Source organism: Natrix helvetica (genome assembly GCF_964273705.1).
Source record: "Natrix helvetica genome assembly, chromosome: 12".
NCBI classification, from domain to species: Eukaryota; Metazoa; Chordata; class Lepidosauria; order Squamata; family Natricidae; genus Natrix; species Natrix helvetica.
In genome coordinates, this window is record NC_138556.1 from 14,792,538 (window position 1) to 14,813,626 (window position 21,089).

The following is a 21,089-nucleotide window of genomic DNA, read 5'->3' on the forward strand; positions in this document are numbered from 1 at the left end:
ATGAGCTTAAATGGACTCCAGAGGATGGTAGAGGACAAGAAGGCCTGGAGGAACATTGTCCATGGAGTCGCGATGGGTCAGACGTGACTTTGCAACTAACAACAACAACAACAACAATTTTTGCTGTATACCATCTCATCTCGGATATTTCATTGGGAAGCGACTGGACAAATTCTATAGCTTGCACAAACTTTTGGGGAACTTAATTTAAATCCATTAACTCAAAGGAATGTGAGCGATCAGGCAGTGGCTAAACTAAATTAAAAAGTTAAAAAAATAATATACCGCTGAACGGAATTGGATGCATTTGAATCAATTTGAGATGATGAGATCAACTCCACACCATTCAGTGCACTGAACAGAAACATTGGCTCAATTGACTTCGGTTTTCTGAATCAAGTTGAATTTTCAATAGAAACCCTTTCACCTAGTTCCAGAAACTGTAAGATTTCCTACTTGGTTTATACAGACTAATCTTTGCTAGCCTGGTATCCTCCAGATGTGATTGTTTTGCATGATCACTATGATTGGGCATGTTGTAAAAAGGCCATTACATAGGAATAATTTTATCCTGCACTGCGTATGACTTAAGACAATTTAAGAAAAGTGCAACTGAAAATAGAAAATGATATAGATTGCAGAATTAGAAATGCATACATAAATAAAATACGTTGAGGATTCCACAGCAGGTAAAAAGGCAGTGATTACTTAGAAGACACTCAATTGCCAGAAGTAATTTCTCATGATAGATACCCAGAAATAAGATGGAGTCCTCTACGCTTCATGCGATAAAACGTTCCATTGTATTTGGATAGTTATGGAAAGAGCCAAATTGTGTTGACCTCAAGATCAATCCCTGGGAAAGAAGACGTAGAATGCTTTTGGACAGAGGTGTAAAAATACAGCATACAGCATCTTTATGCCAGAATGGATGGGTTAAAATTTAGCCACTTTTTCTATCAAGCGTTAGAAGTGACCATTCAGGACATCAAGTCTAAGTCTTTGCTCAGGACAGATTAAAGTGTCCAAATTAAAGTGTCCCCAACAGATGGTTTTAAAATCTCTTCTTGAACACATCCCGCGATGCTGCTTTACCTCTTTGAAGTTTGTCTTTCATTCAGCTGGCACTGACTTGCTGTGATTTAAAATCTATTATTAAATTATCTGAACTTTGGAATGAGCGAGAACTGGCCTCAATCTGCTTATCTTTAATAGCCATTCAGGTGTGTGGAGAATGCTGTCATACTGTCCTTCAGTTGCCTTCTCAACAGCTAAACATGTCCAACTCCTTCAATCTCATAGGTCTTAATTTCTAGTCCTTCTGATCATCTTAGCTCCCTCTTTCAATTTCTCTGAATCCTTCTTAAAGCTAGCCCTCCCACTTCACAGCTGACATGAGATCTGATGAAGGCAGGAAAGAGAGAAACCATAGCGTTTTTTGGGTGGGGGGGGGGTTGATTTGGAAATGATGCTTTTGTGGATGCTGCCTAAAAGTGCATTTGATTTCTTTTCAGCCACATTTCACATTTATTTATTCAGAGTGGAGAAGAAGGTCAAAATGAGTTTTTTTTAAGCCTTGCAAAGGTTTAAGGCAGTGATTTAATCCTAAAGGATCCTGAAACCTGGAGTCTTCAAGTACAGATAGTCCTTGATTTATGACCACAACTGAGCCCCAAATTTCTGTGGCTAAGCATGACAGTTGTTACGTGAGTTTTGCCCCATTTTACGATCTTTCTTACCATGGTTGTGAAGCAAATCACTGCTGTTTGTTCAGTTAGTAACAGGGTTGTTAAGTGGATGTGGCTTCCCCATTGACTTTGCTTGTCAGAAGGTGTTGTGGCCCGCCAGCAGCCTGCGGATCTGGCAGCAGATTCAGACAGTGAGGAGGTTGGGGAAGAACCTGGACCAGTCCTGGAATCTGGAGAAGGCTCTGATGAGGGCTCTGTGTCAGAGGCAGAGCGGGTGCCAGAGCCGTCTGACAGTTATCAGCTGCCTTCGGAGTCAGACATCAGTGAGGCAGACGAACAGCTGGAGCCTGTTCCCAGTGTGCGCATGTGCACAGTTGCCAGACAAAGGGAACATCTAAGGAACAGGAGTTGACTTGGGAGTAAGGCCACAGGTGGATGATGAATGGCCCCTCCCAGAGGAAATAAAAGAGGAGCGAAAGGGGAGTGGAGTTTGCAGGAGACAATTAATCCGCTTAATTGGTTCGTGACTATCTGAGACTCCTTGCCAAATTTTGCAGATATCGGCCTGGCAGCTCTCCAAGCAAGATAAGGTCTGTGACTGTAAATCCTCCCTTGAAAGACTTTGCTGGATGTGAATGAGCAGAATTCACAGTCAATTAATAAAAGAGGGTTTTATCAGGACAAGGAGTCTGCTTCATGCTCTTGGGAAGCTTAAGTCACAACAGAAGTTCACAAAAGGGGATTACATGGAGAGCTGGCTCCCTCCTGGCTTAACAGGAAGATCATTTATGGGATGATAAAGTTGACCAGCACTAATTAATTAGTAGGTTCAGTTCATTTTTCAAAACTGCCCTCCTTTCCCCTACATGTAATTCATTTCTGTACCAGGGGTGGGGAAGAAAGTATTATAGACAGCTTGTTTTATGAGTAATAGCTGTTCTTTATTAAATTGCAAGTTACCTTACGTTGCTTTCGATATGTATATATACATATAAAGGCCCTGAACTGGAGCTTTATAAATATGCAAATGTATTTACATTTAATCAATCATGAAATGGAAGATGAGCACCTGAATGCTCTTTATTAAATCAGGTGACAGCCCCATTTTTAATATTAAAAGCAAAGCAAAATGATATGCTTAAAAAAAAATATTCAGCCCAGGCATGTTTTGGAACCTTGGACAAACTGAGATGGTAAAACTTTTGTTGAACCCTGAGAAGTCTACATAAATATACAGTAGATGCCTTCTTAAAAGGCAATAAAAATTGCTCTGCATTGTGCACAGAAGCAAAAAGCAAGATGGCGGTGTCTATGGCGCTGCTGGGGGAACCAGTTCGGGGGTGTGGCAGGCCTGGGTCACTGCCGGTTCCAGGCCGCCAAACTTCTACCAGTTCAGCTGAACCGGTCCAAACCACTGATTGAATTGTGGGTTGATCACTGACCTGTTTCCCTTCTGTTTATTATTCTCCTTCTCATTATTATTTTTTTAAATGAGTGTTCACTGCCTTATGCACCATGTTGGATGAGCAAGGAGGGAAATTGCTTTTCTAAGTAAATAATGTTTGCTAGGTTAGCAAGCAATGGCTAGAAGGACGGACGGGCAAGTGATTGCAAGAGTTCAGAAGATGGAGTTTGTGTCTACCCTGCCTTGCTCCTATTAAACTAGCAGCTAGCCTGCTGCTATGATGGAAAACAACAGTCTTTTGTTAATGTTTGAAATATAGCTCGGTGGCTACCTCCTGAATCACAAGCAGCAGGCCTTCAATACTTGTTGATGGGAAGTGACAGCAAAAGAGGATTATTGCTTCTCAGCCCAGTTTTGCTGTCAGTGTTTGTGAACCTTTCAAATGTATCCAATTGGCCACAGAGTGGGGACAAAAGACCAGGCTACATGGCCTGGGGCCCAAGCCAAGGGGGGTTTTCTAAAGGGGAAGTGAGCATAGAAAAGTTCAAAGGAAGAGTGCAAGATATGAAGAAACGTACGTGGCCCATAGAATTGCCAAGAGTCAAACTCGGCTGAATGGATAATGTCATCCACCTCATCCTGTCTTTCCAAATGCCTAGAACTATTTTGGATTCTGAAACGGAGAGGTGTCAGGGTTCCAAGTAACACCCCCGACCAGTGGTGGGATTCAAATAATTTAACAACCAGTTCTCTGCCCCTTTCACTAAAAAGGGGCCTAAATGGGATACCATAGAGCCATGGTGGGTGGGCAGAACCACCCGTGATTTCCGCTACCGGTTCGGCTGAACCGATCCGAACCAGTAGAATACCACCTCTGACCCACTCCTTATGGATGGATGAACAGGCTGTATGAAATTTAAGCTGGCCTTCAAAATCCTTGGATCCCTTTAGAAAACAAAACAAATATAGTAAAGAAGATCCATATTGGATTGCACAAATAATAACAGCAGCTCGAATTGTATTTGCACAAAATTGGAAAGCAGACAAACTCCCATCGGAAGGGGAGGTAGTAAAGAAGACATTAGATGGTGCAGAAATGAACAGGTTGACGTTGAGAATAAAGGACAAAGAGGAATCAGTGTACTACAAGACATGGGGGCGATTTTATCATTGGCTTGAAAAAAGATACAAACAGAAAGAGAAAGGAACAAAGCATGAAACAAGTAACTCAGAGGACACATTATTAAATCAGGGGGAGGGGAAATAAGAAAGTATGAAAATGTAAATATACAGGCGGAAAAATGATATGAATTGACACATGTTAAATAACAATTATAAGAATGTATATTTCAGAATGAATTTGAAAGGAAAAATTTAAAAGTTGTTTTACAAAAAAAAAAAGAAAACACACCCCCTCCCCAAAAATGCACCTCAAAAGACACTCAGGGCATTAAATGCCTTGCTTCGATGCTGCTGCATCTCCCTGATTTTATTTAACCTTATCTTGCTCACCACTGATGGGATAGATCTTGCTTTAAATCGGGTGCCCCTTTAATGTTTCACTACGCTACGCGTGGTTATTCGGTGTGACTTAAAACAGCTGCAGGCCACCCAGGAGGAAAGCTGAACAGCCCTTCTCCAGTTTCTCCCATATTGTGTACAACCATCGTTTTTCGCAGCTGCAGATCATGCCCTCCATACCACGGTCAAATCATCCACAGCCATATTGGCCTCCTCTCCAGGAGCATATGGACACCTTTTTTTTTCCAACCATCCTTGCCTCTAGCTATCTCAAGGACATTGTGAGATGCCTCTTACCATATGGTGAGCAGGCGATTGAATGGACTTCTTCGGCTTTGCAGCTTAGGCGTGGGGTAACCTGGTAGGCTGGACTCTGAATTTCTGCACCATCCTTAGCAACTGACATTAAAAAGAGATATTCACCTTGCGAATGGAAGCAACTAGATGCATCCCAAGATAATGTTAATCCAATGTGAGTCAGTTGCCAAGGCCAGAGGTTTAGTCTTCCAAGCTTTAGGACTCATGCTGGAGCGCATCCTCAGGGAAATTCTCTCCAGAATCTGTCTGCACAAGCAAAACTGAATATTCTGACCATGGTTTGGCATCCCTTCTCTTCATTGACCCAAGGATATAAGACAAGCTACTTGTTGCACACTGGTGCATTCTCCAGTTCCATGTCCTTTCTTTCTCCAGTACTGTTGTGTAGTGGGCTTCAGTAGGCAAGAACCAGGCCAGCATAGCTGCAACAGCATTTATTGTCTCAAAAATTGAACTGAGGACCTGCAGGCAAATGCCTGTAATTTATACTCTAGGCCCACAGGGCCTCAACCAATCATAGAATTAGAAAAAGCCCGCCCAAATATAAGTGTTACACGTTTGTTACAGAAATGTTCTACATTTCCCTCCAAAACAGTTGGAATCACCTAAAGGTTAGTTTCACTTTAGCACAGTTAACAGTTAGGGTCATCTAAAGGTTAGTTTCGCTTTAGCACAGTTAACAGTTAGGGTCATCTAAAGGTTAGTTTCGCTTTAGCACAGTTAACAGTTGGGGTCGTCTAAAGGTTAGTTTCACTTTAGCACAGTTAACAGTTGAGGTCATCTAAAGGTTAGTTTCGCTTTAGCACAGTTAACAGTTGGGGTCATCTAAAGGTTAGTTTCACTTTAGTACAGTTAACAGCTGGGGTCATCTAAAGGTTAGTTTCACTTTAGCACAGTTAACCCATACACATTCAATACATAACAAGTACATTCCCAAGTTGTTCCATGTCCTCCAGCCTGTCTTGCTTGTGTTGCTTCCAACAACTCTCTCAGTTTGCTAATTCCCTCCTACGGGGAACCACAACACAGGGACACTTGACAACTTGAATAGCCATATGACAGAACTGGTTCAGAGTCTGAAGTGTCTCCTTAAAATTCCAAAATGGCTCAAGCAAAAAAGTTCCGGGGGGGATATAATCAGCTTGAAAAGAATCTCAAGATCAGAAGACAAGCAAAGAATGGAGATGATCTTGACAGCACTATTATACACCAGATTAATATTTACAATGAGCAGTTCAGTTTGAAGAGTATTCTTTTTTTAAAAAAAGCATAAAATATTATGATAACTTTGCAGGGAGGAAAAAAGCGCTGCAATTTTCAAGGGCTCCTCTCCACCTCTATTCCAATGAAAGTGGTTTTCATTATTGCAAAACTCTACAGCCAATTGTGTGAGGTTCATTGTGACGATTACCTGGTGAATGGGAGAATAATGGCGATTAGATCTCTTAATGACGGTGCTAATTTCATTACAGGAGAGAGTGGGATATGATGAGGATAGTCTGTTATTCATGGGTTGAGGGGAAATTCTGAAGGAGGTGTCTTTGATTTCACTCAGGGACCTTGAATTAAAAAGAGAAAGAGAAAGATTTTTCCTCCCCCTCATTCCCAGTATGAAGTTAACTATGAGCTCCCGGTTATCGCAGAAGCCTGGCTGCTTAGAGACACATATAGAGCTGTTCTTTTTCTGGAAGATTGTGATGTCAAAAAATGAGAGAAATAAATGTAATTGTCAGGGTTCCAGCAGGCCAGGGATGCTTTTCGAGTTGACAGTAATTAGGTCAGAAAAAAACCCTGGCAAATTTCCAGCCTGCGTAGAGTTTTGGATGGTGGAAGACCATTCTATGTTGCTGCTTTGGATTGGTTATGTTTTAATCGTTTGGTTCCGTGTGTGTGTGTATGTGTGTGTTTAAATCAGGGGTGTCAAACTCAAGGCCTGGGGGCTGGTTCCAGCCTGTGGGGTACTTAGATCTGGCCCATGGGGCCAGCCTGAAGGACTGGCTCGCCAGTGAAAATGGAGCTCATGAGGGTTGCGTCAGTGGTGGGTTGTGGTTGGTACGCCCCGATATGGTCGTGCCAGTGCCTGCTGGGAGCACCAGGTACCATTCCAGTATGGTGCTCCAGAGGGCCCACCCGTCCACCCTCCTTACCTGTATTTGACCCAACCGGGCCATTTGCATATGCGCACAGAGCGTACGGCGCCTGCGAGCAGCTGGAGCGTCGTGGGCATGGTGCACATGTTGGACACCCAGCCCCGTTGCAGTGTACTCGTTGCAACGGGATCCGGAATCCACCCCTGGGCCGCGTGTGTCCTCCCAAGCTCCATTTTGCTTCCTAGGTCCTTGACAGAGTGAGGATCGTCTATGAGGCCGTATCTGCCCAGCTTGCATTTGGTGTTCCGATTTTTGTGGCAAATGTGTAAGACAGAGCATTTGCGGGTTGAGATTTGAAGTTGCCAATTGTTTGACCATTCTGACACATAATCAAGGTCGCTTTAATAACGGATAACTGAAGGGATCCTAGAATCTGGACGTTTTGTCAAAACGGTGAACGATGTTTTGTGAACAACATGGAAAGGCTCCTGCCCTTCCATGTGCGTGTACAATATCATGTCACCACATGTAAAAAAAAGGCATAGATTTTGTGACATGACTTCACAGTGTCATTACATCATTCACCCTTGGTGAATAACATTGTGCATATTTATAGATGTTCTAGCATCATATTTATTCAGCTTTACAGCTGTCACGGTATTTTAGAGGCAGTAGGTTAAATTACGAGTTTTAGGTTAAGCATTAATACCGTAATAGTTTCTTCTTTAAATTGCAGACGGATGCAGAAATGAAAGACAAAGGGCTTTGGAATAAATACCGAGGAAGTGAAACTGAAGTGGATTAAAAACAGCCTGTTTTATGCCTACTCCAGAGGAAGCGTCTTCATGCAGCAATGAGGTGGTAACTCATGCAGCAGTGAAAAGCTTTTAATTGTAATAATATATTGACTCAAAAAAAGAGAGAGAGAGGATGAAGGGGAGCAGAAAGCGTTTTAAAAAGGAAAGAAAAGGACAAACGATAACAGAACAATCCTCCTCCTTTTAATGCAAGAAACAGAATTAAAAGCAGAAAAAACCCCTTAATCGACCTCCTATAAAGTAATTACATTTTAGTAAGAGGTAAGAATGCCAATGCAGTGGTTTTGGGGTGTTTTATGTGGATTCTCCCCAATAGGAAGTCCTTTAAAGTCAAATTGTAGCTCAGCATTTCATTTACACAACTGCAAAAATGATAGAGTTAAGTTTTCAATGGGAGATGAATTATTCATTAAGGGAGATAATGGTTTTAAACTAACCAAGGAGCTATAACATTAGCATAAAGAATGCCTTATGTCACATTAATTTAAAAAAGAGGAAACACAGAACATGAAAGACATTGAACTGCAATCTTTTTGTGCATGTACACACAGTTCCATTAAACCAAAAGCAGTTATTTGGGCAGCAACCACTCTGTTGCATGTTAATCACACACAGAAGCTGTTTTATAACCCCATTTGAACTTGGTTATTAATTGCATTGTGGCAGGTTCAGTTGGCTACTTTCCATTCCACAAACTTTTATCTCTTTAATAGGATGTAAAATACCCCAAGCTCCAAATACATAGAATTAAAGTATTGATAGTCCCTTTCTTACCACCTTCCCATATTTACAGTCCAAATATCAGGCATTCTATTAATTCCTCCTCAAACCAAACCAAACAAAAAAAACAAAACAAAAAAACCCAAATTAAAAATATTGATGTTGGCAACAAAAGGCGACTGATCATCTTCAGCAAAATCATTTAATTGTAGTGCTCAACATCCCACAAGTAATAAATTGTGCAGAGCCAACCCGAATTGCCAATGGAAAATTATCTCCCGCAAACACAGATTGCGTCCAACATTTACAAGGAAAGTCACAATCATCTTTTATTTATTAGAGGGCAAGGTTGTTCATAATAATCATAATCTGCGCATTGACAAGATTTCCATTTGTCTGATGCAAAAGGCCACCCAGCTTTGATCCGCACATAGGCTACGCCAACACATGACGACATCCTAAGGTTCTTGGGAAGAATATGATGCTTGCAAAGGCCAACACCAGATACTGGCAGCTATGATGTCACATGGTTGTGAACGGAAGAGATGAAAGAGAACTGGAGAAGATAACAAAACGCAAAGGGCTGCAAATAGAAACAGAACAATTGTGACAAAAGAAAGCAAAGGTAGGACCAACAGTAATAGGTGCCTTAGGTGCAATCCTAAAAAGACACGAGCATCATCAGCATTGAAAAAAATCTCCACAAACAATATTTAACAATAGCAATAGGACTTAGACTTATATACCACTTTACATCCCTCTCTAAGTGGTTTACAGAGTCAGCCTACTGCCTCCAACAATCTGGGTCCTCATTTTACCAACCTCAGAAGGATGGAAGGTTGAGTCAACCTTGAGCCGGTGAAACTCAAACTGCCAAATTGCAGGCAGCCAGCAACTAGCAGCCTGCAGTACTGCATTTTAACCACTGTGCCAACATGGCTCATCCCAGGTTCTTATCAGGCATGGATTGTCGTATTTACGTCATGATGGTTTGTTGTAGATTTTGCTACAAAGTGTTCCAATAGCAAAGTGCATCAGATATTGCCGAATCTACTGTTCAATCTACTTCATTTAACAGTCCCAAAATTTAAATTCCATGCCTCTTTTCTCCGCTATCATAATGTGCTAGTGGACATATTGCTGCCTGATCCTCAGCAATGAATGTGGAAGGCACCTGCATTGTGCTTTTAATGTGGACCCTTTGCTGTCAGCCTTGGCAGTTTCATACCTTCGACTCAACACTGCCAGGAGTTCCATCCTCACTGGATCAAGATTGACTCAGCCTTCCATCCTTCTGTGGTCAGTAAAACGAGGAGCCAAATTATTGGGGGCAGCATGCAGACTCTGTAAACTGCTTAGAGCAGGGGTGTCAAACTCGATTTCATTGAGGGCCGAATCAGGGTTGTGTTTGACCTCAGGGGAGCTGGTGGGTGTGGCCATGATGGGCATGGCCAGCTTAACGTCCCTCCTGTCAGGGGCACCTGGTGGTTGTAGTAAGCATCTCTGAAGGACCCTCCCTAGTTACATGGACTGTAAAGGGAAGGGAGACGTCCTTTCAGACTTGCAAGTTTCTATTAATATAATTTTCTAATAAAGTTAAAGCCAGCATTGGTTGGACTTCTTATCTAGGCTGATACAGACAGAGGATAGTACAGCTGATAATGATGTTTGTTTTCAGACTCCTCCATCTAATTAAAACACACAGCAAGTAATACGCAGGTTGCTTTACGCCCGGACAGATTCAGTGATTTTAGAAATGGTTTATTATTTCCTTAATAATACAACAATCAACACGTTAAAAAAAACAAAGGTACAAATATAAATTAGTGTGAAATTAAGGTCACCGATTTGATTAGAGGACCCAAACTTCCATTTGGATTAAAGAAATACGTGAATAAAAGGCAGGATGTTGACAGTCGGATCGTTGTTTTTAAATAAACAGACAAATAGCACCATGTAGTTGTGTTGCAAACTTTTTCTTGTACATGTGCCATGACATGGCACACACACCCAAAGAAGGTCTAGCTGGACGTTCAGTGGTGTGATATTGCAGTCATCCTACTGACTAAAGCAGCAAAACTCTAGGTACTCCCTGTTATGTATTGAATGTATACAGTTGTGTAAACTGTGTTAAAACAAAGCTAACCTTTAGATGACCCTAACTGTTAACTTTGCTAAAGCGAAACTAACCTTTAGATGACCCTAACTGTTAACTTTGCTAAAGCGAAACTAACCTTTAGATGACCCTAACTGTTAACTTTGCTAAAGCGAAACTAACCTTTAGATGACCCCAACTGTTTCAGAGGGAAATGTACAACATTTATATTTGGATGGGCTTTTTCTAGTTTTAGGATAGGTTAAGGCCCTGTGGGCCTAGAGTATAAATCATAGGCATTTGCCTGCAGTTCCTCAGTTCCCATTTTGATCCAATGAATGCTGTTGCAGCTATGCTGGCCTGGTTCTTGCCTACTGGAGCCCACTACGCAATACTCTCCCTCCTATTTTCCCCATCAACAACAACCTTAAAAGGTAGGTTGGACCTCTACCCAGTGACCAATTTTCTTTTCATCATGTTAAAAAAGTTTTATTGGCTTCCATGTTCGCAATACACCCTTGAGTTGCTCATTATTTCAACATTGTCCTGCAGCTGCTGTTCTTAGCGGTCCCAGTTGCTCGGAATTTTAATTCCTGGTTGTTTCCATTTGGCTGTCAGCCATTACAGAAAAGCAGCAGGGAAATTTTAAATGATTTATTTGTTGTTGGCAAACTCATTCTTTGAACCAAATGAAAACAAATATTGAGACAAGAAAGGGGAAGATTTGGGCTGATATTTCCAGAAGGGGACAGGAATCTCTTTGATTAAGGCAGCCAAACGGCAGTAATTTTTAGTCCTGCTTTTTAATATAATTTCAATATCCACATTTGCAGCTATTATCTCCAAAGATCTTCCTGGAATGCGCATGTAACCTTGCAATGTGTTACATGGGCATTCCAGGAAGCACTCCAAACTCAAATGTAGCTTATCTTCCAATTTGAAATAGGAAAAGAAATGCAGTTTTGCAAAGATTCAAGAATCGAGAAGGAGGGGAAATAGGTCTCAGAGTTCTTCTCTATACAAATCATTCTTTTTAAGTCTTAGCCCCTGCCACATTTGGCAAGCAAATGCATTGTTGTTGTTAGTTGCAAAGTCATGTCCAACCCATCATGACCCCATGAACAACGTTCCTCCAGGCTTTCCTGTCCTCTACCATCTTCTGGAGTCCATTTAAGCTCACACCCACTGCTTCAGTGACCCCATCCAGCCACCTCATTCTCTGCCGTCCCCTTCTTCTTTTGCCCTCAGTCTTTCCCAGCATGAGGCTCTTCTCCAGGGAGTCCTTCCTTCTCACTAGGTGGCCAAAGTCTTTGAGTTTCCTCTTCAGGATCTGGCCTTCTAAAGAGCAGTCAGGGTTGATCTCCTCTAGGACTTTATTTATTTTATTTATTCTTCGCATTTCTAAACCGCCCCCTCTCCCAAAAAGGGACTCGGGGCGGTGACTGATTGGGTTGATTGCCTTACAGTCTAAGGGACTTGCAGGAGTCTTCTCCAGCACCATAGTTCAAAGGTCTCCATTCTTTGGCACTCAGCCTTCCTTATGGTCCAACTTTCACAGCCATCCTTTGCAACTGGGAAAACCATAGCCTTGACTGTAGGCACTTTTGTTGGCAGTTTGATGTCTCTGCTTTTTAGTATGCCATCTAACTTTGCCATGGCTTTCCTCCCCAGGAGCAAGCTTCTTTTAATTTCTTGGCTGCAGTCGCCATCTGTGGTGATTTTGCAGCCCAGGAAAATAAAATCTGTCACTATCTCCATTTCTTCCCCATCTATTTGCCAAGAACTGAGAGGGCCAGGTGCCATGGTCTTAGATTTCTTAATGTTGAGTTTCAAGTCAGGTTTTGCACTCTCCTCCTTTACCTGTATCAAATGCATTACCCCCTTCCAAAAAAGAGAGGAAAGACTTTCTAAAAGAGAAAAAAAAGAGATAGAGGGGGAGAGGAATATTTGCATGTATATGCATGTACTAATTTATTAAAATGCAGACTTGTTGGAATTTAAATAGATGTACTCTTCATCTCACCCAAAGGATTTGTGAGCCTGCTGCTCAGTTCCATGTTTACATCCCAGATGTTGCTGAACAGAGAAAAGGTAAGATGTCTTCTCCTTCTCAATTTGAACTTGCTCCATAGTTGGGTGACATCTTTATGAAGGGGGCTCAAGCCTCTGAAATTCTTCATTTGGTACCAAATTACAAAAAAACAGATTAAGGCAAAGAACCAAACAGTTAAAACTTAGGCCTAGGGTGCAGAGTGAGCCTTGACCCTCACAATCAGTTCCAAGATGGAAGCTTTGGAGATCTTTCAATGCATTCAATTCAATGTCTTCTGCAAAGTCAGGTACCCGAACAATGACACAGATACATGCATGCATATAGACATACTCCATCTTCCTGTTTCATTATTAGCTTCCCAGGGGCCAATTATCACTCTAGCAGGTGGAGAGGATGTTAAGAGAGGAAGCAGGCCAAATGCTTTAATTAGCAGATGGGAACCAAAGTTTAGTGTAGCACTTCTCTCTTGTCGCGAAACTGAAGCTCTCCTGCTATCAGGATCCATTAAAATGCATTTATTGTATATTCTTTCATAAAGCACTCAGCAAGGGAAAGCATGGATCACAGGTGCATATTGATGAATGATTTATAAAAAAAGCATTACAGATTAATGATGTGATTTCCCCTCCCCACCCCCACTCATTGATCATAAGAAAATGCCCCGTCTCTATCCAGAGTGAATGGACAAATTGTACATACACACACACACAAACACGTTGAGATACATAGAAATATAGATAGATGATAGACAGACAGATGATAGATAGATAGATAGATAGATAGATAGATAGATAGATAGATAGATACATAGATAGATACATAGATACATAAAGATGGAAGAGGAGGAGGAGAAGGAGGAGATGGAGATGGATGGATAGATGATAGATAGATAGATAGATAGATAGATAGATAGATAGATAGATAGATAGATAGATAGATGCATAGATACATAGATACATAAAGATAGAAGACGAGGAAGAGAATGAGGAGAAGAAGAAGAGGAGGAGGAGGAAGAGGAGGAGGAGAAGGAGGAGATGGAGATGGATGGATAGATGATAGATAGATAGATAGATAGATAGATAGATAGATAGATAGATAGATAGATAATAGATGGATGGATGGATGGATGGATGGATTGATAGTGATGGGAGAACAGAAGGAGAAGAGGAGGAGGAGGAGGAGGGGGAGGAAGAGGAGGAGGAGGAGGAGGAGGAGGAAGACTGAGTTCAGAAGAAGAATCCCAGATTGACTACCACTATCATTGCCTTTCCTTGGACAGCAAAATTGTCTAACAAGCAAATACTGGAGCACATAACATCAGACATGTCACTGGAAGGCAAAGCCACAAAACTGTGTTTCACTTACTTTGGCCATGTCCCTCAGGGGAATTCACTGGAGAAAGTAATTATGTTTGGAAGAGTTAGCAGTAGAAAGAAACCAGGCCACCAAAGAACCTGATGGCTGGACACCATCAAAGCTGACAGCAGCCTTCGCTAGAGCATCAATCAACTCAAAGAAGAAGTGCAAGATTAGAATAGGTGGAGAGATCAGGCCCATAGAATTGCAAAGAGCTGTACACAACTAAATGGATATCATCATCATCATCCTTTAGAGGAAGAAGCGTTATCTCAAATAGTCAAACTTTTAAACTATACCGCTTATAGACAGTTAAGCAACTTTGAGCATTGATGGCTACATCTGGAAGGTTGAGAACATATCATAGATATATGTTCACAAAATATCTCTCACAAAATATCAGCTGTGCTGGTTTGTCACAAATCATTCATTTCCCAGTGATGTTTACTCCCATTTTTGCTGAATTATTATCTTGGGTTTTGTTTTTGCTTTCCTTTTTAGACAAGTGGGGGGCATTTTTGCTTTAATTGATTTCATATCCCCCCCTTCATGTTTGTTTTCCAAAAAGCTTTATTACATCCATTAGAAGTTTAGAAGCCTTCTGGAAATCAACATTATGTTAGAGGCCAGCGGTTCTCGTTTTAACCTGCCAATATCATCATCATTATTAAGATTAAAATAATCTAATCCAGTGAGGGAAGTATCACTTCCCTTTTTCAGCCTTGAAAAAAAAATTGCTTCTGCAGCAACTTCATTTGCCCTCCCTTACAACCTTGGTAGGTTTTGGCAGTTTATTAATAGTAAAAAATATACTAATTGAAACGCTGATTTGAACTGCAATTAGGAGAATTAAAGGCATTAATCTTTGCACATTTAAGGCACGTTTGTTAAAATGGGTATCTATATATTTAAGACTGGAGTTATAAACTAAAGTGGAGCTAAAAGGGTCAAATGCTTTATTATCGAAACGTTATATTATCCTACTGTTTTCTGCAAATTACCCACCCTGCTGGAACAAAGGAAGACGTTAGCTGGGTTTTTTTTAATTCTGCAACTGGCCTGCTGAAAATTTAGTAAGTCTTAATAACCAAGGGTCAAGAGGTGGGCAGCAGAGTTTAATGGAGACTTCAGGACAATTTATTACGTGACAAATGACAGCTCCCTTTCATCCTGCTTCTTGCCTGCAATCACCTTAATTGAAAACCACGGAGTGATAGTTCCCTGCAGTTGGTCAAACAGTTGGAATGCTTTTTCTCTATGTACAGCTGATGCCTATATGGAGAGCTCTCGTTACTGCACATTGGAGCATCTTCCCAAGAGGTACAGTGGTCCTTAAGTAGAACTTCAAAGGAGATGTCTATGAATTTTTTTGGCAGAATGATCAGTTGTTGTTCAGTCTCTAATTCATGTCTGACTCCCTCCCTCCCTCCCTCTCTCTCCCTCTCCTTCCCTCTCTCTCTGACTCTCTCTCTCATCTTTTTCTTTACTCTCTATCTGTCCTTCTATCTGTCTGTACTGGAGGCAGATGGATGACAAACAGATAGACAGAGGATTGTCCTCTTCCATTGTTGATCTCATTAACTAGCATACTTAAGTTATGCTTCCTGGTGTATGAAATACACATATCGTTGTCTCTTAGTGGCCACTCATTCACACTTACAGCTGTTCAGAGTTACAACAGTTCTGACTATTAATCAGTGGAACGACTTGCCTCCAGATGCTCCAACACTAGTAAGTTTTTTAAGGCGAGACTGGACAACCATTTGCCTGAAATGGTTTAGGGTTTCCTGCCGAAGCAAGGGGTCAGACTAGAAGACCTCCAAGGCCCTTTCCAACTCTGTTATTCTGAGTAAATGAGGAAACTTGAGACAAATCCTTGAAGTTACAGCCAATACAACATCCCTGCAATCACACAATTGTGATTTAGGCATTTTGCAACCTTCACGGTTGAAGTCCAACAAGAAAAGTCAATGAGGAAGCCAGCGGGAAATAAAGCCACAGTCACATGGCCTTGCCCTTAACAGTCCCATGCAATTTGCTTAAGAACTGGAGCTGTCCAGTGAGGTCATGTGATTTTTTTTCTTGTTTGCTTTCTGACCACAGAATTCTGTTATTCTGTTGGACGGGGCCTTGGAGGTCTTCTCGTCTGATCCCCTGCTCAAGCCATTCACCACAATGCTTAGTGATGGAGTTTCTGGTCCCAATTACAGTTATTAAGTGAGGACTACCAGTAATATGCATGAGTTAACTTTAGTGACCAGAGAGGCTCCTTTTCTCATGAATTGAGTCAGTTCTCTTCCCGCATCAACCACACTGATATCCATTATCACACCAGATGGCAATAATAGTTATCCTTTAATTGTGCGATAAGTTAAAAAAAAAGTCTTCTCACATTCTTTTCCGGATTTATAATTTTCTAATCAGCTCAATGTGGTGGCTCAGGGGCTAAGACGCTGAGCTTGTCAATCAGAAAGGTCGGCAGTTCAGAGGTTCAAATCCCTAGCACTGTGTAACGGAGTGAGCTCCCGCTACTTGTCCCGGCTTCTGCCAACCTAGCAGTTCGAAACCATGTAAAAATGCAAATAGAAAAATAGGAACCACCTTTGGTGGGAAGGGAACAGCGTTCTGTGAGCTTTCGGCATTGAGTCATGCCGGCCACATGACCACGGAGACATCTTTGGACAGCGCTGGCTCTTCGGCTTTGAAATAGAGAAGAGCACTGCCCCCTAGAGTCAGGAACAACTAGCATGCATGTGCGAGGGGAACCTTTACTTTTACCTTTAATCAGCTCAGCATCTGGAATTCTCTTTTAAGGTTACAATATTAGGATAGTGTTCAGAAAATAATCTCGGGTGAGCATTGCAGATTGATTCAGAACTATTTTCAAAGCCTTGAGTGAAAAGGTAAGTGGAAAACACAAGACACCAATACATAAGCGAAGCGATTAATTCCCCGTTTCAGTAAGCTTTATTTCCAACATTGCTGGTCTGTTTCAGGGCAGAATGTACTGCATCATCTATTAAATTTAATAAGAAGGCCTTTGACCTGGAGAAATTTAAGTGGCAATCCAGATTCCAAGCGGCCATCTCTGTTTACATTTCTTTTCAAAGTACAAAAAGAAAACATGTCAGGGGAATTATGCTTCTAACGTACTTTTTCGGCTCCGTTCACCCAACTTGCAAAATTGCACAACGGTGATTCTTCTTTATCCCAATTTTCATTCCTTGGTTGTTGTTTTTTCACAGTTTGCAAATTGTTTCATCATAATGACTTCAATTAATTCAGTCTCAGTCAATCAACAGGCTGTAAAATGAATGTAAACAGTTATGAGCTGTGTTTTGTGTGTTTTGAGAAATTAAACTGGTATTAATTGTGACTTTATTTTTTAAAAAAACTGAGATCAAGGAATCTGGCAAATTCATACAGCTGGAGCTGCGACGTTGATATTTGTAAACTAGCTGATAACCTGGCATTGCCCGTGTATTTGTTGATAAGGGGAAAATGTTCTAATGTTGGAATTCTTTTTACTAGTACCCCTTGTGGAGTACTGTGAAGCCGTTACCATGGCAACTCCACTGTGCTGCACAGTAGAAGCCATTTTACGGCAGAATAGTAGAATCCACTTGAAGGCACAACAGGCTGTACCTTAACAGAATACACACACTGAGGGGTGTTAGGGATAATTTACCCCCCACAGTATTTGTTTCCAGAAAGTAAGTGATCTGTGTACCAAGTTTGGTTAAAATTGCTAGAGGCATTCCAGAGTTATGCTGGAATATATACACACACACCTATTTATATATATATAGATTACAGCCAAGTAAAATGTAATGTGATTTCACCAAGGTTAGAAGCAGTTGCTTTCCTTTATTCCTTTACTCAAAATTAAAGGCATTTTGAGATCATGGCCCTGATGAATGCAGGGAAGGAACCATTAACTTTTTGCTCTATGTTATATTAATCTTACGTTTCTGGAGGACATTTTCATGCCAGAAGAGATAGATAGATTATTATGGACATAAGCCAAGAACAGAAAACATCACCATAGTAAGACATTGCTTGGACATTAGCGGTTAGAGCTCAGCGCAGGGCAGAGTTTACCCACAATATAACAAAACTTTATAACATTGAAGGGCACGGAAATTGTCTTTGCTATTTAATAAATAATGTAAGAAGAAATAATGCAAGGACGATTTAGGGACTGTGAAAGGAGAGAGGAGATCAGCTGCAAATAAGCATCCTTGTAGAATTTGTAAGTTAGGAAAAAATGGCTTCCGTTATAGATGCAGGACAAGGGCAGAGAAAGGCATATAAATGTGATATATTTTATTTATTATATTATGTACTAGCTGGATACCTGTGTTTCACTATGAAACCATATGATTGAGCAGCCCTCAGGCCAGATAAGTCACATGCTTATATATATATAGGATACTGCAAAATCCCCATCCCCTCCCACTCCAGGGGAAGGATACTGCAAAATCCCCATTTCCTCCCCACCCCACTAACCTACTTTCCAGCTCTATTCTCCTGTGCAGGGCAACAAAAGAAGACCTAGCAATCAGCTGGGAAGCTGAGAGGCAGCAATAGACCAACAATCAGCTGCAACTTGGAGGCTGGGAGGCAGCGAATAGATCAGGGGTGGGACCAGTCAGAGGTGATATTTGCCAGTTCTCCAAACTACTCAAAATTTCCACTACCAGTTCTCCAGAACTGGCTGAATACCACCTCTGCTATTATTCCTTGCACATCTGTCCAGGGGCTTTAGGACTGTACACAAAACCAAACAAAAAAAAACAGGATTCCTTCTTAAATCCTCAAGTTTACTTAGGAATAGGTAGCTGGAACTTCCAGTTCTCAAAATAAACCCAACAGCAGATTGGACACATGGCCTGCCTACAATCTCCCTCCAACAGCTGGGTGCCATAATTCCCCACCCTGACAGCCATTAGCAATGATTTTTAGAGCCTTTGCAATAATTGATGTAGCCTTTGGAGAACCTAAATCTTTAATAACATAATTTTAGTACCAGCATGAGTTTCATTAGGAAGGGAAATGGGAAGAGACAACACCTTAAGTGCAAGTGAGATTGGGACACGGTGCTAATGAAGAAACACATACATCAAAGGAAATTACAGCAAGGAAGCAATTAAAAAGTGATGTGACTTCTACGGTGTGTGTGTGTTTATGTGTGTATGTATGCATGTTGTGTGTTTATAGTAGGCCAAGGTTTCCAACTTGGTATCCACTCAATCAGGGGCTGCCCCAAAGAAGAGGGAGTCAAGCTATTCTCCAAAGCACCTGAGGGTAGGACGAGAAGCAACGGGTGGAAACTAATCAAGGAGAGAAGCAACTTAGAACTAAGGAGAAATTTCCTGACAGTGAGAACAATTAATCAGTGGAACAACTTGCCTCCAGAAGTTGTAAATGCTCCAAAACTGGAAATTTTTATGAAGAGGTTGAATAACCATTTGTCTGAAGTGGTGTAGGGTTTCCTGCCTGAGCAGGAGTTAGGACTAGAACAGAAATGGTTGCTACCGGTTCGGGTGAACCAGTAGTGTTAATTTGACCTCAGTCGCAGAACGGGCAGCAACCCAGGCTGGCCACACCCCTGAACTGGTTTTCTGGTTTCTGCTGCCATTCCCGGCATGTTTTTGATTAGTTTTTAATGGTCTTTGCGCATGTGCAGAACAATTTACAGTGAACTGTGCAATGCGCGAGCAACATGCGATTGGTGCACCTGTGCGAAGCAAACTGGTATCAACCCTTGGACTAGAAGACCTCCAAGGTCCCTTCCAACTCTGTTATTCTATTCTATTGTATTGTATTCTATTCTATTCTATATACCGTGTAGATTAGACAACAACTAGGGTTGCAGATAGTAGAGAGATGCACCGCAAGGAAGAATTCAAAACCTTGTGTAAAACATGATCTCAAATACACCCATTCACATCCACAGAGAGAAGAACCCGAAAGCCAATCAACATTTAAATATTTGGCATTTATGCCTGAATGGATTCAGATGTTCCCTCCATTGATACAAACATGCCCGTTACTTAAAAATAACGATTTCTTTTAAAAATTTGGACCTAAGGCATTGGCTCGGGAAAGACAGCGGAATGAAACGCTTTTAAAAAAAAGGAGTACCCTTTAATATCAAAATGGCAAATTAATAAGTCACTTTAAATAAAGACATGCTAATAAAACTGGGATCATGGGTAATCAAATATGGGATCTTTTACCTTTTTTTTTACTCCCACTGGTAAAGCTTTGATCATAACTTCACTATTACTTTTGACATCCTCTTTGCATAACCTTCCCTAAAACTGGAGACATTTTGAAAAGATAAAGAGAGAAAGAGGCAGGGGGAGAGAGAGAAGGAGGGGAGAGAGGGAAGGAGGCAGAGAGAGGAGAGAGGGAAGGAGGGAGGAAAGGAGAGTGAAGTGGAAGACAGAAGTGGTGGATAAATATGTTAGGTTAGTCATAATAAATCCAGACAGGAGCACTAGAACTCCAGCAGTGTTCGAATGCTCTAAATGCGCCTTCTTACCACTGCAAGGAAGTGGGAAAATATGCGTAGTCATGCACAAACCTCTCACTTCTTTTCGGTCAACATCATTTCAACCTATCTTGGCTGACACTGAAATCTAAAAGTAGCTGAAATCAGATTGCTTTGAAATTCGTACTGTAGACATATAGTGCTTCTGCATAACAGAATAAGTATAATTGAATAACAACAGAGATGGATAGGGCCTTAGAGGTCTTCTAGTCCAACCTTCTGCTCAAGAGAGGAGATCCTATACCATTTCAGACAAACAAACTCTTCTTTAAAACCTCTGGTGGTTGTGCACCCACAATTTTGTTCCACTGATTAATTGTTCTAACTGTCAGAAAATGCCCCCTCAGTTCTAGGTTGATTCTCTCTTTGATTAGTTTCCACCCATTGCTTCTTGTCCTGCCTTCTGGTGTCTTGGAGAATAGCTTGACTCCCTCTTCTTTGGGGCAGCCCTTCAAATATTGGAACA